Consider the following 18651-nt stretch of genomic DNA (forward strand, 5'->3'; position numbering starts at 1 on the left):
ATTTACTGACATTAGTGTTTTATAAGAGAATATTCAAAGAATTTCAGAGTTTGCATATGAAAGATCAACATTGTTTTATTATTTTAACTACCTTCTACAATGTTTTTATTATGCTTTATTATTCCTAAAGACTAAATAAAATTAAGTCTAAAAATTTATAATTGTACTTTATTTTTTAAATTTAAGGCCTGCATTGTTGGACTGGTAAGGAAGATACTTAACAAAATCTTCAAGATAGATGGATTAGACCCAAAATACCCTCTTAAGAAGGCATTATATTCTCTTCATTGTGTGCTTAGAATGGTATCAGCATAATAAAATATCAATGACATTTTTGTGTATTTCCTTAGAGTGTTTACTGAATAGTTTATTAATCATGGTCTTCTACTCTTATAGTTTATACATTAATAATCTAAAAGTAATAAATAAACATATATTACCAAAGTATGTAATAATAATAATTCATTAGTTACTATCAGAGATAAAAATCAATAATGAGTCATCATAGTATTGTTGTGTTGCTTCAGTCGTGTCCAACTCTGTGCGACCCCATGGACTGCAGCCTACCAGGCTCTTCTGTCCATTGGATTTTCCAGGCAAGAGTACTGGAGTAGGTTGCCATTGCCTTCTCCCATCATAGTATAAAGCTCATTAATATTTATTAACTACTTCCTATGTATAAATAGGCCTTCCCTGGTGGTTTAGATGATAAAGAATTCACCTGCAATGCGGAAGAGACCTGGGTTTGATCCCTGGGTTGGGAAGATCCCTTGGAGGAGGGCATGGCAACCCACTCCAGTATTCTTGCCTGGAGAATTCCCAAGGACAGAGAAGCCTGGTGGGCTATAGTTCACAAGGTCGCAAAGAGTTGGACTCAACTGAGTGACTAAACGTATAAATAACATATATATGTATAAATAAAGTAACTTAGAGATAACAAAGAATTCGAAGAACTTTAATCCAGACTTGGAATAAAAAGAAAATACAGATAACTAATTGTAAGAAAGATTAACAAACATTTGGTCCTACTCAAAATGTCCATAAGACATTTGGTCCTGTTCAAAAGATCCACAGGCACTTTTGATCTATGCCAAATGGTTTTGAATTTGACAAAATATAAAGTTGGCTCAGTTGGTAAAGAATCCATCTGTAATGCAGGAGACCTGGGTTCAATCTCTGAGTTGGGAAGATCCCCTGGAGAAGGAAACAACAACCCAATCCAATATTCTTGCCTGGGAAATCTAATGAACAGAGGACCCTGGTGGGCTATAGTCCATGGGGTCACAAGTGTCAGACATTATTTAGCAATTAAGCCACCACTACCAAATATAAAGTAATTTTTGGCATGGTTCAAATGTCTACATGGACGTTTTGGAAAGGACCAAATATGCCCACTTTTAAAGGACCTTTTAGCATGGACCAAATGTCTAATAGATGTTTTAGACAAGACCAAATGTCTTGCAAAGGTAAGAAAACAAAAACCAGCCACAACACTAATAGCTGATGTTTATTGAGAACTTACTCTGTACCAAGTACTATGTTATACAATCTATATGACTTCACTTCAACTGATCTTCATTCAGTTCTTTAAAATAGGTATTCTAATTTTTCACAATTTTGCTAGTCAGTGGCAACGCACTCCAGGACTCTTGCCTGGAAAATCCCATGGACGGAGGAGCCTGTTGGGCTACAGTCCATGGGGTCGCAAAAAGTCGGACACGACTGAGCGACTAAACTAAACTAATCTTCAGAGAGTAATTATGCGGCCAACCATACATGTCAAATATTCCCTAAAAGCATTTAGAGGGGATAGCTTAGTTTCTGGTTATTTAATCTTTTAAGTCTCAGTTATTCACTCTTATCTTCATATTCTCTCATGAACTTATCCTATATTCACCTTCCTTCATGCTCTCCAATTCTGCTGTTGCATGTTATTCATGCCTCATGATTCTCAGATAATTTAGATGAGAATACAATTACAAACATAACTGAAAATCTTCTATGATATGGAAGAAACAGATGCTCTCAAATTTTGTTCTTTCTGAATATTTGATATATAATTTGGCAGTCTCCAAATCTTTCTGAACAATCACCATTGCAATAACATACTTTAGGCATACTCCAATAATATATACAAACCTATTCCTTTGTAAATTATATATTTTTGTATAAATATATTATGTATGCTGTGAAATAAACATATACATTAATTAAAAAGAGATAAATATAGAATAAAATAATCCAGAATATATTATTTATCTATTATACAAAGTACACTTACTATTACTAAAATAGTTTTAGAATAATTTAGAATGAGGAACAATGTGATTGAAATGGCTTTATGATTTTTAAAAATATTTTTGTATTTCCTTTTACAAATTTTTTAATTGGTGGAAAATAGCTTTATAAGGTTGTATTGGTTTCTGCTGTACAACAATGTGAGACAGATATAATTATATATATGTTTTCTCCCTCTCAAGTCTTCCTTCCTCCCCACTCCCATCCCACCCATCTAAGTCATCCAAGAGAGCCAGACTGGGCTCCCTCTGTTATATAGACACTTCCCACTAACTATCAGTTTTACACATGATAGTGTATATATGTCAATGCAACATTTTGATTTGAAAATATGGTTCTAAATTTAGATTATTTAAGTATTTTGCTTCAGTTACTGTAAAGGTGAAAAACATATGTTACTCAAACCATGCGTTGAAAAGTAAAAAAATGTAAATTTTTTCCTGTGCTTACCAAGTCATGTACTCAGCTTTCAATCTTATCTAACATTTAGGACAAAGAAGACTGATGTGCTGCAGTCCATGAGATCTCAGAGTTGGACACGACTGAGCGACTGAACAACAGCGACCATTTAGGAAAAACATTATGCTGGAATTTGGTAATAAATTTGTATCTTCATGCAGTATGAGGTGTCATTTATGTTGTATTTTTTTTTAAATTTTATTTTATTTTTAAACTTTACAATATTGTATTAGTTTTGCCAAATATCAAAATGAATCCGCCACAGGTATACATGTGTTCCCCATCCTGAACCCTCCTCCCTCCTCCCTCCCCATACCATCCCTCTGGGTCGTCCCAGTGCACTAGCCCCAAGCATCCAGTATTGTGCATCGAACCTGGACTGGCTTCTCATTTCATACATGATATTTTACATGTTTCAATGCCATTCTCCCAAATCTTCCCACCCTCTCCCTCTCCCATAGAGTCCATAAGACTGTTCTATACATCAGTGTCTCTTTTGCTGTCTCATACACAGGGTTATTGTTACCATCTTTCTAAATTCCATATATATGCATTATTATACTGTATTGGTGTTTTTCCTTCTGGCTTACTTCACTCTGTATAATAGGCTCCAGTTTCATCCACCTCATTAGAACTGATTCAAATGTATTCTTTTTAACGGCTGAGTAATACTCCATTGTGTATATGTACCACTGCTTTCTTACTCATTCATCTGCTGATGGACATCTAGGTTGCTTCCATGTCCTGGCTATTATAAACAGTGCTGCGATGAACATTGGGGTACACGTGTCTCTTTCCCTTCTGGCTTCCTCAGTGTGTATGCTCAGCAGTGGGATTGCTGGATCATAAGGCCGTTCTATTTCCAGTTTTTTAAGGAATCTCCACACTGTTCTCCATAGTGGCTGTACTAGTTTGCATTCCCACCAACAGTGTAAGAGGGTTCCCTTTTCTCCACACCCTTTCCAGCATTTATTATTTGTAGACTTTTGGATCGCAGCCATTCTGACTGGTGTGAAATGGTACCTCATAGTGGTTTTGATTTGCATTTCTCTGATAATGAGTGATGTTGAGCATCTTTTCATGTGTTTGTTAGCCATCTGTATGTCTTCTTTGGAGAAATGTCTATTTAGTTCTTTGGCCCATTTTTTGATTGGGTCATTTATTTTTCTGGAGTTGAGCTGTAGGAGTTGCTTGTATATTTTTGAGATTAGTTGTTTGTCAGTTGCTTCATTTGCTATTATTTTCTCCCATTCTGAAGGCTGTCTTTTCACCTTGCTAATAGTTTCCTTTGTTGTGCAGAAGCTTTTAAGGTTAATTAGGTCCCATTTGTTTATTTTTGCTTTTATTTCCAATATTCTGGGAGGTGGGTCATAGAGGATCCTGCTGTGATGTATGTCAGAGAGTGTTTTGCCTATGTTCTCCTCTAGGAGCTTTATAGTTTCTGGTCTTACGTTTAGATCTTTAATCCATTTTGAGTTTATTTTTGTATATGGTGTTAGAAAGTGTTCTAGTTTCATTCTTTTACAAGTGGTTGACCAGATTTCCCAGCACCACTTGTTAAAGAGATTGTCTTTAATCCATTGTATATTCTTGCCTCCTTTGTCAAAGATAAGGTGTCCATATGTGCGTGGATTTATCTCTGGGCTTTCTATTTTGTTCCATTGATCTATATTTCTGTCTTTGTGCCAGTACCATACTGTCTTGATAACTGTGGCTTTGTAGTAGAGCCTGAAGTCAGGTAGGTTGATTCCTCCAGTTCCATTCTTCTTTCTCAAGATCGCTTTGGCTATTTGAGGTTTTTTGTATTTCCACACAAATTGTGAAATTATTTGTTCTAGCTCTATGAAGAATACTGTTGGTAGCTTGATAGGGATTGCATTGAATCTATAAATTGCTTTGGGTAGTATACTCATTTTCACTATATTGATTCTTCCAATCCATGAACATGGTATATTTCTCCATCTATTAGTGTCCTCTTTGATTTCTTTCACCAGTGTTTTATAGTTTTCTATATATAGGTCTTTAGTTTCTTTAGGTAGATATATTCCTAAGTATTTTATTCTTTTCGTTGCAATGGTGAATGGAATTGTTTCCTTAATTTCTCTTCCTGTTTTCTCATTATTAGTGTATAGGAATGCAAGGGATTTCTGTGTGTTGATTTTATATCCTGCAACTTTACTATAGTCACTGATTAGTTCTAGTAATTTTCTAGTGGAGTTTTTAGGGTTTTCTATGTAGAGGATCATGTCATCTGCAAATAGTGAGAGTTTTACTTCTTCTTTTCCAATTTGGATTCCTTTTATTTCTTTTTCTGCTCTGATTGCTGTAGCCGAAACTTCCCAAACTATGTTGAATAGTAATGGTGAAAGTGGGCACCCTTGTCTTGTTCCTGACTTTAGAAGAAATGCTTTCAATTTTTCACCATTGAGGATAATGTTTGCTGTGGTGTGTTGAGGTATGTTTCTTCTATTCCTGCTTTCCGGAGAGTTTTTATCATAAATGGATATTGAATTTTATAAAAGGCTTTCTCTGCATCTATTGAGATAATCATATGGTTTTCATTTTTCAATTTGTTAATGTGGTGTATTACATTGATTGATTTGCGGATATTGACAAATCCTTGCATCCCTGGGATAAAGCCCACTTGGTCATGGTGTATGATCTTTTTAATGTGTTGTTGGATTCTGATTGCTAGAATTTTGTTAAGAATTTTTGCATCTATGTTCATCAGTGATATTGGCCTGTAGTTTCCTTTTTTTGTGGGATCTTTGTCAGGTTTTGGTATTAGGGTGATGGTGGCCCCATAGAATGAGTTTGGAAGTTTACCTTCCTCTGAAATTTTCTGGAAGAGTTTGAGCAGGATAGGTGTTAGCTCTTCTCTAAATTTTTGGTAGAATTCAATTGTGAAGCCGTCTGGACTGGGGCTTTTGTTTGCTGGAAGATTTTTGATTACAGTTTCAATTTCCGTGCTTGTGATGGGTCTGTTAAGATTTTCTCTTTCTTCCTGGTCCAGTTTTGGAAAGTTGTACTTTTCTAAGAATTTGTCCATTTCTTCCACGTTGTCCATTTTATTGGCATATAATTGTTGATAGTAGTCTCTTATGATTCTTTGTATTTCTGTGTTGTCTGTTGTGATCTCTCCATTTTCATTTCTAATTTTATTGATTTTATTTTTCTCCCTTTGTTTCTTGATGAGTCTGGCTAATGGTTTGTCAGTTTTATTTATCCTTTCAAAGAACCAGCTTTCGGTTTTGTTGATTTTTGCTATAGTCTCTTGTTTCTTTTGCATTTATTTCTGCTCTAATTTTTAAGATTTCTTTCCTTCTACTAACCCTGGGGTTCTTCATTTATTCCTTTTCTAGTTGCTTTAGGAGTAGAGTTAGGTTATTTATTTGACTTTTTTCTTGTTTCTTGAGGTGTGCCTGTATTGCTATGAACTTTCCCCTTAGGACTGCTTTTACTGTGTCCCACAGGTTTTGGGTTGTTGTGTTTCATTTTCATTCGTTTCTATGCAAATTTTGATTTCTTTCTTGATTACTTCTGTGATTTGTTGGTTATTCAGCAGTGTGTTGTTCAGCCTCCATATGTTGGAATTTTTAATAGTTTTTCTCCTGTAATTGAGATCTAATCTTACTGCATTGTGGTCAGAAAAGATGCTTGGAATTTCTATTTTTTTGAATTTACCAAGACTAGCTTTATGGCCCAGGATGTGATCTATCCTGGAGAAGCTTCCATGTGCGCTTGAGAAAAAGGTGAATTCATTGTTTTGGGATGAAATGTCCTATAGATATCAATTAGGTCTAACTGGTCTATTGTATCGTTTAAAGTTTGTGTTTCCTTGTTAATTTTCTGTTTAGTTGATCTATCCATAGGTGTGAGTGGGGTATTAAGGTCTCCGACTATTATTGTGTTATTGTTAATGTCTCCTTTCATGCTTGTTAGCATTTGACTTACAAACTGCGGTGCTCCCGTGTTGGGTGCATATATATTTATAATTGTTATGTCTTCTTCTTGGGTTGATCCTTTGATCATTATGTAGTGACCATCTTTGTCTCTTTTCACAGCCTTTGTTTTAAAGTCTATTTTATCTGATATGAGTATTGCTACTCCTGCTTTCTTTTGGTCCCTATTTACATGGAAAATCTTTTCCCAGCCCTTCACTTTCAGTCTGTATGTGTCCCCTGTTTTGAGGTGGGTCTCTTGTAGACAACATATGTAGGGGTCTTGTTTTTGTATCCATTCAGCCAGTCTTTGTCTTTTGGTTGGGGCATTCAACCCATTTACGTTTAAGGTAATTACTGATAAGTATGATCCCGTTGCCATTTACTTTATTGTTTGGGGTTCGAATTTATACACCGTTTTTGTGTTTCCTGTCTAGAGAATATCCTTTAGTATTTGTTGGAGGGCTGGTTTGGTGGTGCAGAATTCTCTCAGCTTTTGCTTGTCTGAAAAGCTTTTGATTTCTCCTTCATACTTGAATGAGATCCTTGCTGGGTACAATCATCTGGGCTGTAGGTTATTTTCTTTCATCATTTTAAGTATGTCTTGCCATTCCCTCCTGGCTTCAAGAGTTTCTATTGACAGATCAGCTGTTATCCTTATGGGAATTCCCTTGTGTGTTATTTGTTGTTTTTCCCTTGCTGCTTTTAATATTTGTTCTTTGTGTTTGATCTTTGTTAATTTGATTAATATGTGTCTTGGGGTGTTTCACCTTGGGTTTATCCTGTTTGGGACTCTCTGGGTTTCTTGGACTTGGGTGATTATTTCCTTCCCCATTTTAGGGAAGTTTTCAACTATTATCTCCTCAAGTATTTTCTCATGGTCTTTCTTTTTGTCTTCTTCTTCTGGAACCCCTATGATTTGAATGTTGTAGCGTTTAATATTGTCCTGGAGGTCTCTGAGATTGTCCTTATTTCTTTTAATTCGTTTTTCTTTTATCCTCTCTGATTCATTTATTTCTACCATTCTATCTTCTAATTCACTAATCCTATCTTCTGCCTCTGTTATTCTACTATTTGTTGCCTCCAGAGTGTTTTTAATTTCATTTATTGCATTATTCATTATATATTGACTCTTTTTTATTTCTTCTAGGTCCTTGTTAAACCTTTCTTGCATCTTCTCAATCCTTGTCTCCAAGCTATTTATCTGTGATTCCATTTTAATTTCAAGATTTTGGATCAACTTCACTATCATTATTCGGAATTCTTTATCAGGTAGATTCCCTATCTCTTCCTCTTTTGTTTGGTTTGGTGGGCATTTATCCTGTTCCTTTATCTGCTGGGTATTCCTCTGTCTCTTCATCTTGTTTAAATTGCTGAGTTTAGGGTGTCCTTTCTGTATTCTGGCAGTTTGTGGAGTTCTCTTTATTGTGGCGTTTCCTTGCTGTGTGTGGGTTTGTACAGGTGGCTTGTCAAGGTTTCCTGGTTAGGGAAGCTTGTGTCGGTGTTCTGGTGGGTGGAGCTGTATTTCTTCTCTCTGGAGTGCAATGAAATGTCCAGTAATGAGTTATGAGATGTCTATGGTTTTGGGGTGACTTTGGGCAACCTGTATCTTGAAGCTCAGGGCTGTGTTCCTTTGTTGCTGGAGAATTTTCTTGGTATGTCTTGCCCTGGAACTTGTTTGCCCTTGTGTGGTTCTTGGTTTCAGTGTCGGTATGGAGGCGTTTGATGAGCTCCTATCAATTAATGTTCCTTGGAGTCAGGAGTTCCCTGGAGTCAGGGTTTGGACTTAAGCCTCCTGCTTCCAGTTATTCGTCTTATTTTTACAGTAGTTTCAAAACTTCTCCTTCTATACAGCACCATTGATAAAACATCTACATTAAAGATGAAAGGTTTCTCTACAGTGAGGGTCACTCAGAGAGGTTCACAGCATTACATGGAGAAGAGAAGAGGGAGGAGGGAGTTAGAGGTGACCCAAATGAGATGAGGTGGAATCAATAGTGGAGAGAGTGGGCTAGCCAGTAGTCACTTCCTTATGTGCACTCCACAACTGGACCACTCAGAGATGTTCACAGAGTTATACAGAGAAGAGAAGAAGGAGGAAGGAGACAGAGGTGGCCAGAAGGATAAAAGGGGGGAATGAAAAGGAGGGAGACAGATCCAGCCAGTAATCAGTTCCCTAAGTGTTCTTCACCATCTGGAACACACAGAAATTCACAGAGTTGGGTAGAGTAGAGAGGGGTTAGGGAGGAGACACAGGCGACCTGGTGGAGAAAAAGGAGAGTCCAAAGGGAGAGACAGCAGTCAAGCCAGTAATCTCGCTCCCTAGTGAAAAATGGGTCCTGAAGATTGGGTTCTTAAAGGTACAAAATTGGTAACAAATACATAGAAGCAAAAATTAAAAATCTAGAGTAGAGTTTGGAATTTCAAGAATACAATGTTAAAGAAAAGAAGAAGGAAAAGAAAGAGAGAAAAAACGAACAAAGAAAAACATACAAGGTCACAAAAATTATAAAGAAAATACCGGTACAAAATTGATAACTAATACCAAAAAGCAAAAATTAAAAATCTAGAGTAGAGTTTGGAATTTCAAAAATACAATATTAAAAAAAAGGAAGAAGAAAAATAAAGAGAGAAAACAAACAAACAAACAAAAACAAACAATGTAGCAAATATTATAAAGAAAATACAAGTACAAAATTGATATCAATACCAAAAAGCATAAACTAAAAATCTAGAGTAGAGTTTGGAATTTCAGATATACAATGTTATATAAAAGAAGAAGAGAAAGAAACAGAGAAAAAAAAAAGTCACAGAAATTATAAAAAAACCTATAGGTACAAAATTGATAACATATACCAAAAAGCTAAAATTAAAAATCTAGAGTAGAGTTTGGAATTTCAAAAATACAGTGTTAAAGAAAAGAAGAAAAAAAAAAAAAAACAAGGTCAAAAAACTATAAAAAATATATATATTAAGTTTGCTGAAGAAGAAAAAAATAAGGTCTTTTTTTTTTTTTTTTGCAAAGTAATAGGTCATAAAAGTGAAAATTAAAGGAACAATAGAGGACTTAAAAATTTTTTTTTAAATAAAATAAAAAAAAGAAAGAAAGAATGATCGTAAAAATAGTAAAAATATATCTAGGACTTTCTCTGGTTTTGTGAGTATTGTGGGTTCAGTTCATTTTTGGCTAGTTCCTTGGTCCGACTTATATTTCACAAGATCTATAGGCCCCTTCCTATGTAGTCCGAAGTAACCACAGTGTTTTAATCTCTGAGGCGTTTCCCTCTGTTATAACTTCTTCCGTTTGCTGGTCTCTTCAGTGTCTGGTTTCCGCCCTGACACAAAGCGGACGGTGGAGGACACTTTTTTTTTTTTTTTTTAGGTTCACTTGTTCAGTCGTGCTGTGGGGAGGGAGGGAGGGATGCTGCAAACAAATAACACTGGCATGCGCTTGCAGTGCCTCAGCCACAGTGGGTCTGCCCCTGCTCATGGCGCGTGTAGCCTCCCTGCCCACACTGCTCAGGCTCTAGGTTGTTCCGCCAGGAACAATCCGAGGCTGGCCTTGGGCTGCATGTACCTCCCAGGCCCAAGCCGCTCAGGTTCAGGCACTCGGGTAGTCCTCAGAGGCGCAGACTCAGTTGGGCCTGCGTTTTGTGCTCTTCCCAGGTCCGAGCAGCTCAGGTGATTAGGTGTTTGGCGAGCGCCAATGCTGCGACTTATCGCCTCCCTGCCACTCGGTTATCTGGGTGTAAAACCGGCGCACCTTCTCAGGCAGATGTTGACCATCCAGACCCCCAAGAAGTTTTAGTTAGCAAAGAAGCCTGCTTACAGTTTTGTAGATAATGTCTCTCTGGGGCTGCAATTTCCCCCTTTCGGCTCTGGCTGCCTGTCACCGGATGCGGAAGGTCTGCAGCCGGCTATCTCTGTTCAGTCCTTTGTTCCGTGCGCGGCCCTGGCGGTGTCTTAGGTTAGGGCTGGCTTTTCACGTGGTAGATATCCCACAGTCTGGTTTGCTAGCCCAAATTATTTCACTCAGATAGCGCTCAGGGTATTCAGGCCAGATTCTTACTCTAAGCGATGCAGCCCGCGCCGCGCCTCCCTGCCCCGCCCCCGCTTGCCAATGGCGTGTGCAGGACTCTGCACTGCTTCTCTGCTGGGGGAGTTACTGTAGGGCTCGCAATCTGCGAGTTTTAATTGTTTATTTATTTTTTCTCCCTGTTAAGTTGCCCTCTGTGCTTCCAAAGCTCAGCACAGATTCGGCAGTGAGAAGGTTTCCTGGTGTTTTGAAACTTCTCTCTTTTTAAGACTCCCTTCCCGGGACGGAACTCTGTCCCTCCCTCTTTTGTCTCTTTTTTTGTCTTTTATATTTATTCCTGCCTCTTTTCGAAGAGTTGGGTTGCTTTTCTGGGTGCCTGATGTCCTCTGCCGGCATTCAGAAGTTGTTTTGTGGAATTTACTCGACGTTTAAATGCTCTTTTGATGAATTTGTGGGGGTGAAAGTGTTCTCCCCGTCCTACTCCTCCACCATCTTGTCTCCTCCCCCTATGTTGTATTTTTATGAGTCTTAACAAAGAAGTTCAAAAGCCATCAAAAGTCTTTGGAAAAAATTTAAATTAGTTAACAAATCACGTTTCCCAGGTTTTTAAGAATGTTGATATGATTCCCCTAAATGATACATTTACATTATTTTCACTATTACAATCTCATAACTATAAAGTATTTTCAAAATGCCCTCGTTAGTTCACTTTTGACTTATATTTCAGAACGCCCTTATTTTCTCACTCATTGTTAACATCAAATGTCTTTGAAATCACAACTTATGGTAACTTTTTGTCATGCTGCTGCTAAGTTGCTTCAGTCATGTCCGACTCTGTGTGACCCCAGAGACAGCAGCCCACCAGGCTCCCCTGTCCCGGGGATTCTCCAGGCAAGAGTACTGGAGTGGGTTGCCATTGCCTTCTCTGAACTTTTTGTCTTAGAAAGTAAAAATCTTGAAAAGATATCTTTAAAGAGAAAGGAAAGTGTAAGTCTACATTCAGTTAAGTAGTTTTCCATGAGATGATGGGAAAACCTTGGTGTGCTTAAAGAATTTTTTTGTCTCCTTAGAAAGTAAAATTTGTTCCTATTTAAAGGCCTTGTCTTTATACAATTAATTATGTACAAGGCACCCTATTGTCTGCAAACTGGAATCCATTGCAGTGCACAGAATAAAAAACAAAAAAATTGTTATCTATAGCTTAAAACACTATGTTGTATATTTGAAAGTTGATTAGAGAGATCTTAGATGTTCTTATAACAACAGAAATGTAACCATGTGGTGATGGACGTTGACTAGATTTATTAAGGTTATCATTTCACAACATTTACATATAGAATCCTTATACTATACATCTGAAAATAATGTATTGTTATATGTCAATTATACCTCAATTTTCAAAAAATTGAAAGTGCCACTTAATTCTTTTGCCTTCCTAGAATTTTTCTGTTTCCTCATAATTTGTTCACAATATTAAGTCAGATTTAAATCACTTCTGTCAAGATGCCCAGGTATAATGAATCACCTTTCCATCAGGACTCTTTTCTTCATCTGCCTTCTGACCCACATCAGAGTACTCTGGTGATACAGAGCTAAAATATGCCCTTCTCTTAAAAGATTAAAGTGCTTAGTTTCTCAGTCATGTCCGACTCTTTGTGACCCTGTGAACTGTAGACCGCCAGGCTCCTCTGTCCATAGGGATTCTCCAGGCAAGAATACTGGAGTGGGTTGCCATGTCTTCTCCAGGGGATCTTCCCAACCCCAGGGATCAAGCCCTGGTGTCCCTCATTGCAGGCAGATTCTTTACCCTTTGAGCTATCTTGTGATACAGACAAGTATGAAAAAAATAGAAATTTTCTGAGACTTCTGTTATAACCTTAACTGAAGGAATATTTTCCCTCAATAGTTAGAAAGTGAAAGAAAGTGAAGTCTCTCAGTCGTGGCCCACTCTTTGCGACCCCGTGGACTGTAGCCTGTCAGGCTCCTCCGTCCATGGGATTTTCCAGGCAAGAATATTGGAGTGGGTTGCCATATCCTTCTCCAGGGGATTTTCCCGACCCAGGGATCAAACCTGGCATCTCCCACACTGCGGGCATACTGTTTAACGTATGAGCCATCAGGGAACCCTTTACAGTTATTGATTGTAGAACAGCAAATATGGGAAAATAACATCCTTTAACATTCTGGCAATCCTTTAATAATGGTCCCATATTATTCAATTATATAAGAAGCAACGACTGAATGATCTATCTATTAATCTCTTATCAGGAATGTAAGCTGATTAAAGAGATTGTGTTAAAAAAAAAAAGTAAAATCTATACTCAGATTGTTCCAAAAAGAAAAGGAATATATTCATACCATAGAATTGAGACTGCCTTCTATGCCAGAAGTGGTAAATCTTTTCCTTCTTTCCTGGGCAAAGGAAAGTTATTTGTCTGTTGTTTTCAGTTACCTACACCTTTCCACACATTAGACACATTTGTCTCAGGTTCCCAAGGTATTCTCCATTGTGGAATCAAATTCCTTACCCATTTCAAAAGTGCTGTTTTGCACCAAATTTTAAAATAACATATTTTATGTACAACATTTCAAAAATAATTTAGACTGGTTCCCTATTTACCTTAATAATATAATTATGTCCATTGCATTTTTCCTTGTCTTTGATTTGTTTAACTATTTTAATCTACTTAGATTATATATGCAAACAGGAAAAGTATTCTTCCAATACAGAGAAAGCAATATTTTGGGATAAAAAAGCTATTCTTGTGTTTCAGAGAAATAAAGAAATTTCACAACCTATTAATGAGCAAATTTATATGCTTTATTGTATATGATTTAATAAAATCTAGAATTTATTTAATTATTAATTGAAAATCTGCATTTAAAGATGCAAAATGTCAGCATACTGTTTGGCTGAAAGACGTATATTTGTTATTGGGCCATAACTTGTGCCTTTGTTCTTAAGATATCACTGGTAATAAACCAGCACAAAACCCCAGGTTTGTTCCCCCTGAAAGGTAAGGAGGATTATCCTTTATATTGCAGAAGTGTGTTACCAAGAAAATGTATTCTTTGTAGAACACATGCCTTTTTAATCAATGAGGACAAAAAACTGCCTGTGTCTTATGTCTTCAAGTCAGAATAAATAATAACTACTTTTAGATTTTGTTTTTGTTTTTCTTGACTATGGTACATGCACATAGGAGACAGTTAATAATAAAGGAATTCACAGTGGATGCTATAAACTGAGTTTTCAAAAATTTTTAATCTGTCTTTATTTCCTGTTTTGACTTACTTTCATGAAGTATCCCTCACATTTCTTCACATTACAGGTATTCTTGATAATTATAAACATTTTACAAACAAAGAAAATCCATTACTAAGAATTTAAATGATTTCCCTAAAATCTTACATTTAGAAAGCAATCAGATTTGCTTTATAATACTAATAACTGACATTTGCTTTTCCAATGCATATCACTGAAATAAAGCAGTGATCATTCCAAATTTTCAATCAATGTCCTTCACTTTCTTCCTTTCTTTATTTAACAATGAGTTTTTACCTTCAAATTTTATTGAGATACAATTGACAACTATCACTGTATAAAACATACAGCTTACTTATTTGACTTACATACATCATGAAATGACTATCACAGTAGATTTAGTAAACATCTGTCATTTTATGTAGATGCAATTTTAAAAATAGAAAAAAATATTTTCCTTGTGATGAGAACTCAGGATTTACTTTTAACAGTTTTCATATATGCCGCTGCTGCTGCTAAGTCGCTTCGGTCGTGTCCAACTCTGTGTGACCCCATAGATGGCAGCCCACCAGGCTCCCCCGTCCCTGGGATTCTCCAGGCAAGAACACTGGAGTGGGTTGCCATTTCCTTCTCCAATGCATGAAAGTGAAAAGTGAAAGGGAAGTCGCTCAGTCATGTTCGACTCTCAGCGACCCCATGGACTGCAGCCTACCTGGTTCCTCCATCCATGAGACTTTCCAGGCAAGAGTACTGGAGTGGGGTGCCATTGCCTTCTCCATTTTATATATGACATAGTGTTAATTATATTTAGCACATTGTACCTTATGTCTCAAGTACTTCTTTATCTTATAAGTAGAAATTTGTAATATTTAAATGCCTCATCCAAATCCACCTTCACCCCCATCCACTTCTGGTAACCATAGAACCGATTTCTTTTTTCTATGACTTTGTTTTCTAAGTAGAGTTGACCTAAACTTGTGTTTATTCTTGCTAGACAACATAGTGTCAGTATTTCTCTAGATGTAAAATTATCACCATGATAGGTCTAGTTATGATATGCACCATATGAAGATATTAGATAGTTATTGACTATATTCCCCACACTGTACATTTTATACCTGTTACTCATTTATTGTGAAACTGGAAGTTTATGCCTCTTAAACCCCCTCACCAATTTCTTATCTCTCATCATCTCTCCATCTCTCTACACTCTGGCAGCCGCCTGTGTCTCCTCTGTATCTGTAACTCTGTTTCTCTTTTGTTATTTTTGTTCATTTTTTCTGTTTTTCTTTATATCCACATATGAGAAATAATATAGCATTTGTTTTTCCCTGTCTGACTTATTTCACTTAATACTCTCCAGGTACATTGATGCTGCCTCAAATGGTAAAATTTCATTCTTGTTTATGGCTAAATATTATTCCATTATATATATAATTGAATACTATTATATATAGCAGTAATAGATAGTGGGATATATATATGCACTGACAGAGAAAAATTCACTGCAAAAAGAAGAGATTAAATGATTTCCCCAAAATCTTACATATAGAAAGTAGGGAGATTTGTATTACAATATGTGGCTTTCCCAATGTCCAACAGAACTGGGACTGGAATCTGGGCAATTCTGTTCTGCTCTGTTCTACCTCACCCTTGACCACGGAGAAGGCAATGGCACCCCACTCCAGTACTCTTGCCTGGAAAATCCCATGGATGGAGGAGTCTGATAGGCTGTAGTCCATGGGTTCGCTAAGATTCGGACACGACTGAGCGACTTCACTTTCACGCATTGGAGAAGGAAATGGCAACCCACTCCAGTGTTCTTGCCTGGAGAATCCCAGGGACTGGGGAGCCTGGTGGGCTGCCGTCTATGGGGTCGCACAGAGTCGGACATGACTGAAGTGACTTAGGAGCAGCAACAGCAGCACCCTTGACCAAACTCAGCATTTCATTAATTAAAAAATCAACAGTGGACAAATTAAAAAATATTTCTTAGTCTATACTGAGAGAAAAGTGGCTCAGATCAGGTTAGAAAGTATCTTTAGGTCTGACCTTCAACTCTAAATCTCTAACCTAATTGACTATAAATGGCGGAGACTAGAAAGTGAAGGGTATTTAAAAATAAGGTCACAACAAAACTAAACAGAATTAATTACATCTTGGGCAAAGAGTGTGGAGTAGGGGTGTGAGTTCTAATACATTATTCTATACTTTCTATACTTTTACCTCCTATAGACTCACTATATTCAACCTGTCTCAGAAATTTTCGATTCTTCAGGAAAAGTTAAAAATGTTGCAAAGAATAGCATGAGCCACCTATATTTATAGAAGTCTGAATCACCATTTTATATTTATTTTTTGGTTAAAGTTCTTTATTATTTTATGAGCACATTGAGATGTTCATAGGGTGTGTGTTCAGCCAACAATGTCAACTGAATTACTGTCTGGTGGGCTACAGTCCATGGGTTCATAAAAAGTCTGACACAACTAAGTGACTAGCACACATAGTCAGATGACATAAAATTAATCCTAGACTCAGATTTTTATTTCTTTAAAAACATGCAATAACTTTAAAGATGTCACTTATCTCAAGTTAATATAAATTTTAGAAATTTCAGGAACTACAGTGTATAATATCAACTTAATTTTATTAAAGAAAAATGAAAACATCATTATTATACCTTGCAAAAGAAAAAAATACATTTTATTTCATGCAAATAAAGTAAAAGCAGTAATTTGTTTTGTATTTCAAATAGTCATAAAATAACATTTTAGACTAGTCTCTGTTGGGATTCCCCTGGAAATTCAGTGGTTAGGATTCTGGGCTTTCACTGATGGGGGCCCAGTTTCAATCTCTGATCAGAAATTAAGATCCTGCAAGTCACATGGCACAGCCAAAAAAAAAAAAAAAGACTAGTTACTCTTTGATATATGTTTGCCTCATCCAGCTATGAAAGTAAACATTCTCAAAAGTATTAACAACATAAAATTTATGCAAAAACAATTTCTAGTAAAAATCTAGATAATAAGAATTTAAAAGAAGGCAAAACTAATCTAAGATACAAACAAGTAAATATTCATTTTTAAAAACTTATACCAAACAAGATTCCCAATAGGGACTCCTGCCCAACCAACAAACTTTATCAGGCTGAGAATGGGTGAGGTTCAGATATGAGGTGTGTATCTCCAAAGCCACAGAGGTCGGGGAGGGAGGAATAATGGGATAAAGGATGGGATATAGAAGTACAAGTTATATGTTAATAGAAAATATCATTTTTACTTTTTGCTGAGGCAGCTTATGAGGACTTGGGCTAAAGACACACTTCCTTAAGAGAGTTTTTGTTGTTTCTTTTTCAAGAAATACAAACCTCAGGAAAAAGTATGGGCAGTAGAGGTAGCTGCTCACTCACCTTTCCCAAGTGTATGCTAAAGAAAAGACAGAACCGATGGGTGTCTCCAGTTGCTCCTTTCCTACCTTGCAATAAGAGGAGAAAGGTCTTCCACTCAAGCCCTTCTAATGTTATGGTGAACAATGTTTACCCTTCGTGTGTGTATGTGTATGTGTGGTGTGTGTGCTGGGGATGGAGTGAGTTTGTACAAATGGAAGAAGAAAACTGGATACCAAGTAGTAGGCTTTATTATTTCCTTCTCCAGGGTCAAGATAAAGTCAGGATTATAAACAAAAACTACAGTGTCAAACAGGACTTTTCCCTTTGGCAGCAAAGATAGTTAGCACTCCTGTAGCACTCAAGATGATAACTTAGGTGCTGAGACATTCACTATCTATTGTTCTGAAAACTCATTTTTATTAACGGTAAGAAGAAAGAAAAAAAAAATGCATGTCCATATCCATAAACCCCAAATCCTTGCCTTGCCTAAACAAATGAAGCTGTCTTTCTTCAGGAAGAAGAGAATATATTTGATTGGTGTCAGTTGAAAATTTAATGTTTATTTTGGTTTTAATAATTGTACTCAACAAGCAACAAGTGAGAAAGTCTGTATTTGAACTCAAATTTATCTTGTAGACATTGAATTTCATGATCTCATCACTCTACTATGTTCTCACTTAAGGGTAATTACCAGATTTTGGGTCAAATTAAGGATTGAAGAAAGCAATTGTGAGATTAATTACATGCTGGCATTTACCAAGCACAATTGATTAAATAAAATTAACCTAGTTCCTATATCTAGGACTAAAAACTTTTAATATATTACATAACTTTATGAGTATTGACATAAATCTAAAAGCCTCTAATTCACCAGAACATCTACCAAGTTCATTCGAAGGGTCAAGATCAGTGCTAGTCTATATGACTAGCAAGTAAAGTTTTGAGTGTTGTGCACTCTACAATTCTAGGTGGTACAATTCATATTGAAGTAAAAAAAAAAAAAAAAAAAAAAACTAATGTCCCTGAGATCTTAACAGACAATTGGTTTCTGAAGAAGAATAAGCTCCAGGTTTTGCCACAAAGGCACTTTAAATTATGTCAAATGAGTGGTTTTTTTTTTTTTCCTTTTGAAGACATCTAAGGAAAGAAGTCTAAACTATTTAAGCTCACTTTTGTATATTTTATTTCCCAATGCCAATAATTTTTTGTATTTCTTGTTAATATTTCTTTATCCAATAATATTCCTTCACTGTTACCATCCTT

This window comes from Bos grunniens, chromosome 6 (genome assembly GCF_055505025.1).
Source record: "Bos grunniens cultivar Pamir isolate PY7600 chromosome 6, Bosgru_T2T1.0, whole genome shotgun sequence".
Classification (NCBI taxonomy): Eukaryota; Metazoa; Chordata; class Mammalia; order Artiodactyla; family Bovidae; genus Bos; species Bos grunniens.